Source organism: Vulpes vulpes, chromosome 7 (assembly GCF_048418805.1).
Source record: "Vulpes vulpes isolate BD-2025 chromosome 7, VulVul3, whole genome shotgun sequence".
In the NCBI taxonomy this organism is placed as follows: domain Eukaryota; kingdom Metazoa; phylum Chordata; class Mammalia; order Carnivora; family Canidae; genus Vulpes; species Vulpes vulpes.
Window position 1 is genome coordinate 56,007,800 of NC_132786.1, and position 7,475 is coordinate 56,015,274.

General features: G+C 39.1%; 1 pseudogene; it reads right to left on the minus strand.

Annotated features, from left to right (window-relative positions):
• Positions 1-1,400: 1,400 nt before the first annotated feature.
• LOC112932859 (creatine kinase B-type pseudogene) lies at positions 1,401-2,142 on the minus strand (annotated as a pseudogene).
• Positions 2,143-7,475: the final 5,333 nt, after the last annotated feature.

Sequence of the window (7,475 nt, forward strand, 5' to 3'; positions counted from 1 at the left end):
ACACAAATCACACAGGGTGAAGTCCTTGGAGTCCCTTCTCTCCTAGGCTTCAGGAGGCGGTAGTGCTTCCTGAGTTGTGCAAATGCGGCAGGGAGTGATTGGATCATAGCACACCAGGGACCCTCTCCAGGAAAAAAATTCTTAATCTTCATTCTAATGACTGATTTTCCTAGCTGCTTTGAAAATCATTACCTTTGTAGGCTCAGCATTTACTTGGTTAACCTACATTTTTTGTTGTTGTTGTTGTTGATTGTGGACTGAGTTAAAACTTATAAGTTACCAATTCTGATTCCCAGAAGAATTTAAATAATAATTTCCTCATGTCCCAACCTTCATAATATTTGGAAAAAAAATGATAAATAAAGCCATGTGAATACTGTTTTACTCAGGAATCTTACTGGTAATTTAAAATTATGCACGTGTAATTGACAAACTTATTTGCATCTTGGATTCTGTTTTTATCCAAATAATTACAATGTGAGGCTACAAAGAAAACAATGGGGAGGAGGACCAACCCCCCTTTTTTTAAATTTATGCTACAGATGAAAGTAAGGAGGGATTGTTTTGTAATTTGCAATACTATTTAACCCATGTAAATATGTATATAGAGTGTTTTCCATCGTTAAATCATTTTTAATTATGCCATTTTCAATTTTGGTGTGGAATATTAAGTAACTGGCAATAAGACAAAGACATCCAAGAAAGCTATTTTGGATAGAATAATTTTGGCAATGCAAAGCTAGCTAGCAATATTGTGCAGACAATACACAGCTTGTGCTATTCATCCTGCTGACCTGGAAGATAAAACTGATACTTCACTGCAGGGTCTGCTCCAGCTGGAATGAGACATTGTGTTTGTAGGACCTATGATCTTCTTTGCAGAGAAAAGTAATTCATAAAGGTAGAAAAGGGCATCATGAGAAACATTCTCCTCAATCTGTGGGAAGAGTATGAGGGTCGCTGAAAGGTGGGAAACAAGACCGAGGAACGGCAATGAGCGGATGAAAAGAAAAATCTATTCTGTGTAGTTTACTCTCGAGAATATGAAATGAAGAAAACACATCTGTGAAAGTTAGGTGTGTCTCAAGGGACAGTCTTGTTTGTTTGTTTGTTTGTTTGTTTGTTTCTAAGACAGGTGTTTTAACTTTTACTTGCATTGCGGGATATATCATGACTTTTTTTTTTTTTCTACTTGAATTTATTTTAATTCTGCAGCCCATTTTGCAGGACCAATGCTTGGACCTAGGCTGTTGTGAACTTGTGTTTTAAAGATGTCTTTTTCTTAATTCTGTATAATACAACGTTTGTTATTGTGGTAGAAAATATTTTAGTTTGACCTATGTGTTCACCAGTTTTTTTTTTTTTTTTTCAGGCCGAAACCCTAGTTTATTTCAGCATCAGCAGCATCTTAGCCATCACAAAAATAAACTCTACCAAGGGTGACAGAAGTCTCTACAGCGAGGCTAAGGGCTCAGCTGCCAAGTGGCGAACATCAGAGGGGTGCATGGTGGGCACTGCCCGGGCAATAAGTTAGGAAGCAGCGGGCTGGGGCCTCACTTCTGGGCAGGCACGAGGTCATCGATGGCCTGGCCCTGCTCCAGCCGCTGCTCCATCTCAATGAGCAGCTTCACACCATCCACCAGCATCTGTACCAGCTCCACCTCTGAGAAGCCCAGGTGGTCTGCATTGGAGCCATCAAAGAGGCCCCCCACAGTAGCTGTGTCCACATGACCTGTGCCTCGTTTCTGAAGCCGCAGCCGCTTGAGCACCTCTGGGAACTTCTCATGCTTGCCCAGGTGGGGCGGCTTGATGTGCACACCTGCCCGCAGGCCTGTGCCCAGCTTGGATGGGCAGGTGAGAACATGGCCCAGGTGAGGGTTCCACGTGAATTCATAATTCTTTGACTTGAAAAGTGTTTCCATCTGGGTGAGGCCGTTGCAGAACCAAGGGAACACCTCCTTCATGTTGCCCCCCTTTCTGCATGGAGATGACCCACAGGTGGTCTTCCTCGTTGATCTACACCAGGAAGGTCTTATTGTTGCTGTGCCAGATGCCGCGGGCATCCGGCCTTGTGCTCGTTGCTGGGCTTGTGGCCGCTGGGCCGGTCCTCGAGGATGGGATCAAAGAGCTCCTTGCACACATCATAGGACTCCTCGTCGCCTGCCACGCGGCCCACGGTCACGATGTAGGGGTGGCCTGGGCTGTCCACGCCGGTCTGGGCGGCAGCAGGTGGCAGGTGGCAGGTGCCCGCGCGGGGAAGGGGCAGTCGGTCTGGCTGCAGCTCCGGGCGCGGCGCAGGCCAACAGCCTGTTCACCAGTTGTTTATGAACCTTTCCCTCTTATATCCCAGTGTCTTTTGGATTATCAATTTTTCTTCTTTCTGAAGTTATACCTTTATAGGCTTCTTTGGTAAAGTTGGGTTTCTGGTGGTAAGAAATCAGTCTTAGTGTGTCAGAAAGTGCATTGATTTCTCCTTCTGTGTTGAATAATTGCCTTGCTGGATAAACATACTGCTTGATATGAACTTGATCAAATCAGAGATTTAATCTGAAGATGATTTTTTTTTTTTTGGAGATAATTTCTTATAGAGAGAATTTGGTTCTTGCTTCACCTGAGGATGGTGAAGTCCTGTAGACCTAACAGCAGATGGGCTTCCTTTGAGAGACCCGGTTATTGAGGGAGGCTCTGGGTCTGAGGACATGAGGACATGAGGACATGTCCTACTGAGGACATGAATGTCAGGATAAGTGACCTCTTCCACTTTGGGAAAGAGTGACTATAGTTTTCCCAGACAATATTTTCAAATTTTATTTCATCTGGTTTTAAGATGGATTTAGGAGTATTCGTAGTATCCAATGAAAAGATTTTCTAAACTGTATAATATTTAAAAAATGATAATGTTAACTTAAACTGGGGGATTCCTGGGTGGCGCAGCGGTTTAGCGCCTGCCTTTGGCCCAGGGGCGCGATCCTGGAGACCCGGGATCGAGTCCCACATCTGGCTCCTGGTGCATGGAGCCTGCTTCTCCCTCTGCCTGTGTCTCTGCCTCTCTCTCTCTCTCTGTGTGACTATCATAAATAAATAAAAATTAAAAAAAAATGATAATGTTAACTTAAACTAAATCTGATAATTTTGATGACATTTTTAAAGACTGTCAAAACTTTTCTTATTCCTGCCTCTTTTGTATGAGGTTTATGTGGTGGATTTGTTAAGTGGTAGAATGAAACGTATTCGTGTTTTCTGCTTAAAGCATAATGGATTAATGAATAAAAATGTATGACAGATATTACTCTCCAGATTTTTGCCTGGTAATATCTGGAACAACTAAGCAGATGTAATAATTTATAATTGTCTGATTTTCAGTGAGGGAAGCAAGGGTGAAATTGAGGTCTAATGCAGAAAACACAGGTTTATTATTTGGCAATAGAACTTATCAGGTTAGCAATTAAAATTTAACTTTCAAATAATAAATTTTATCATCTCTATTTTGTTCTAATTTTCATTACTACCTCCACATTATTTTTATGTGAATAAATTCTTACAGGTGGTAACAATGCACCTCTCATCATATTTTGTTTTTCCTAAAATAAAATTAGCTTATAGTTAAGATATGTATGATCATTAAGCTGGATCTCATGGGTGGATTGTCCAAGGCTGATCTTTCAGATCTTCAGCTTCCATCATAGGTATCGGTGTTCCTGGAAAAACGTGTAACATCAATGTAGCACCTCCTGTCAATAATTCCTGCCTATAGTACAATCAAATTATGAGTCATCAAGCAACCTAAAGGGGATGAGATGATTCTTTTGGCAAGATTTCTAGCGACTCAAGTATCTTTGTAAAGAAAAATTCACATTTGTCTAAACAAGGTATTGTATGTATAAAATTACTAAAGTTTAATTTAAAATTAATATTGTATTTTAAAAATCTGATTCAGAAATTAAGCTTTATGAACAATGCATATATATATATATATTCTTTATTTTTCTTTATGCTGCTGATTATGGCTAGGAAATACAGGAGTCATAAAAGACCTAGAATCATCTCACATCTTTGAAGGAATTTATTTTTTATCTTTCACGGTGAAATCTATCAAAATGATTCCGTTCTATAATGTTTTCCAAAAAAAATGTTAAAATATATCACACATAAAAATTGAAGTAAAATAACACAATCTCTCTTAAATGTTAAAATATTGATAACTTCTTTTATGTACCTACATATATATGAGAGGTAAATATTAATCAAGCTTAAATGTTACTGGGGCACCAGAAGCAGGGGGCAGGTCACTGTACATTTTCCATAGTCTAGAGAATGCTCCCAATTCTCCAAGGTAATTTTATCTAAATACCAGATGAATATTGCAATATAAATGTGAGATAGAGATAATGATCATCATTACTGTTATTATTTAACAAGCTCTGTATCCTCCCTGTACACTAGACATTGCGATAAATGCTTTTGAATATTACATTGACTTAATCCTCACTACAAATCTGTGGGTTTGGTATGAATATTGATAGTTGACATATGAAGAGAATGAAGTAAAAACAGGTAAAATAACTTATTCACTGGAATCTGCGTTCATATAAAATGAGATGAATATCTTAAAGGAAATGTGTAACTAAATAAAAGGGAACTTTGAACTAAAAATACTGGGAAAAAGGGGATCCCTGGGTGGCTTAGCAGTTTATTGCCTGCCTTCGGCCTGGTGGGTGATCCTGGAGTCCTGGGATTGAGTCCCTCATTGGGCTCCCTGCGTGGAGCCTGCTTCTCCTTCTGCCTGTGTCTCTGCCTCTCTCTCTGTCTCTCTCATGAATAAATACATAAAGTCTTAATATATATATATATATATATATATATATATATATATATATATATAAGAAGACTGGAAAAAAGCTATCAGGACTCAAGATGTATTAAAAAATATATTACCTATCTAGGGATTGTGAATATTGTTTCCTAAGTCTGTCATGCCAGAGCATGAGTCGTCACACACACACACACACACACACACACACACACGCAAGGCTTCTATATATACATGAATATATATGTTCTTTATATAAAATATGAACATATATATATATGAATAGGCTTCTAAACATATCCAGCTTCACTGTTTCACCAACATTTGACATACTTATTAATGGTTTAGAAAAACATACCCTGCCATGTTTTATTACAAAATAGCAAAGACTTAAATTGCATCTCCAAAACTGACATGTCACTACATTATTAACGGAGCCACTGAGGCCATTTAAACTCTACTGTATGTGCATTTACAGTGGAGGGCATATCGAATGTAAAACCTTCAAATTTTAATATATTTAATTTGGCACAGTTGGTGCTGTTCTCTGTGAACTGTTAATCATTTCAACCAGTACAGCAAAATGTCAGTGTCTTCATTTGCAGAGTATAATAGGCTTATATCCTGAAACAATAAAGTTATAATAGCTTGTCTGTTGCTTGGTGGAACTATACACATGCAGCATGATCAAGTGGTTGCCTGCCCTACTTTTTTTCAAGGTTCTCTGCACATGCCTTTCCTTTCTTGTCAGGAACATTAGCCACACTTATAAAGTTATTTGTTATAAAATCAACTATATAGTGGAGGTTAACTTTCTTTTGCCATATAATTCACTTTAATTTTCCATTAGTTAAAAACATTTATATTTGTAATGTAAAGAGAAACTTGGACTGGTTTTTAATACTACTATGACTTAAAAAAATTATTAGAGAGAGAGAGCATGGTTGTGGGTGGGGCAGAGGGAGAGGGAGAAGCAGACTCCCCACTGAGCAGGAAGCTGGAGCAGGCTTGGATCCCAGGACCCTGGGATCATGACCTGAGCCAAACGCCAATGCTTAACCAACTGAGCCACCCAGGAGCCACAATACTACTTTGATTTTTTTTTTTTTTTTGAGACCAATCTATGATTAGGCCAAGGTTCCTTCCTGGGGTGTGAAAGCAGAAAGGTGAACAGGTCTCATTTAAGAGTTTACTTCTTTCCATCAATTGGCAATATTCAACTTCATTGTTCAGAGAGGAGGGGTAATTCACTCTGTTTTACTACTTTTTTCCTGAATGGTTTCTTTTTATAATGCAAACATCATATTATTAATACAAACATAAAAGAAAACATAACATTAATAGGCCACTTAATGAAGGATTTCATTTCCCCAAGTTCTACCATGATTTTGTGAACTCTACAAAGTCCCATGTTCTCTTTAGAAGTCTTGTTGCTCTTAATAAATAAATGGGTTATCATCATCCAGATAAGAAACAGTTGCTCTAAAATGACTTTCCACATGTGGGCAAGTTAGTGTTGTATGTTCCTATTGAAGGAATATGTGCTTCTGCTGCTTCATTGCTTTGTACGTCTGGCATTTCTCTTTGTCTACATGATTGAAAAGGACTAAATGTAATTTTTGGCTGTTGCCATTTATTGTTTTCAAATAAATATTTTCAGACTAGACAAAGCAAGGTTGTACAGGTAAGCACTATTTAGCCCATTTAGGAAGAAATTCATAAAATTAGCCCATTTTGCAGGTGAACATATGTTACTGAAAATAGAATGTCTATTCCCTATATTTCTAAACTAAGAGTGAACCTAGAATGTGCTTTTCCTCACATAGGCCCAATTCATCACTTTCAATTTAAAGCTTTCTGAGTCAAATGAATCAGCACCACACCATGCCCTGAACTTCTCTAAGGTTTTCTTTTTTTTTTTTTAATAATAATTTTTTTTATTGGTGTTCAATTTGCCAACATACAGAATAACACCCAGTGCTCATCCCGTCAAGTGCCCCCCCTCAGTGCCTGTCACCCATTCATGCCCACCCCCCGCCCTCCTCCCCTTCCACCACCCCTAGTTCGTTTCCCAGAGGTAGGAGTCTTTATGTTCTGTCTCCCTTTCTGATATTTCCTACCCATTTCTTCTCCCTTCCCTTCTGTTCTCTTTCACTATTATTTATATTCCCCAAATAAATGAGAACATATAATGTTTGTCCTTCTCCGATTGACTTATTTCACTCAGCACAATACCCTCCAGGTCCCTCCATGTTGAAGCAAATGGTGGGTAATTGTCATTTCTAATGGCTGAGGAATATTCCATTGTATACATAAACCACATCTTCTTTATCCATCGTCTTTCGATGGACACCGAGTCTCCTTCCACAGTTTGGCTATTGTGGACATTGCTGCTAGAAACATCGGGGTGCAGGTGTCCCGGCGTTTCACTGCATCTGTATCCTGGGGTAAATCCCCAGCAGTGCAATTGCTGGGGGCATAGGGCAGGTCTATTTTTAACTCTTTGAGGAGCCTCCACACAGTTTTCCAGAGTGGCTGCACCAGTTTACATTCCCACCAACAGTGTAAGAGGGTTCCCTTTTCTCCACATCCTCTCCAACATTTGTGGTTTCCTGCCTTGTTAATTTTCCCCATTCTCACTGGTGTGAGGTGGTATCTCATGGTG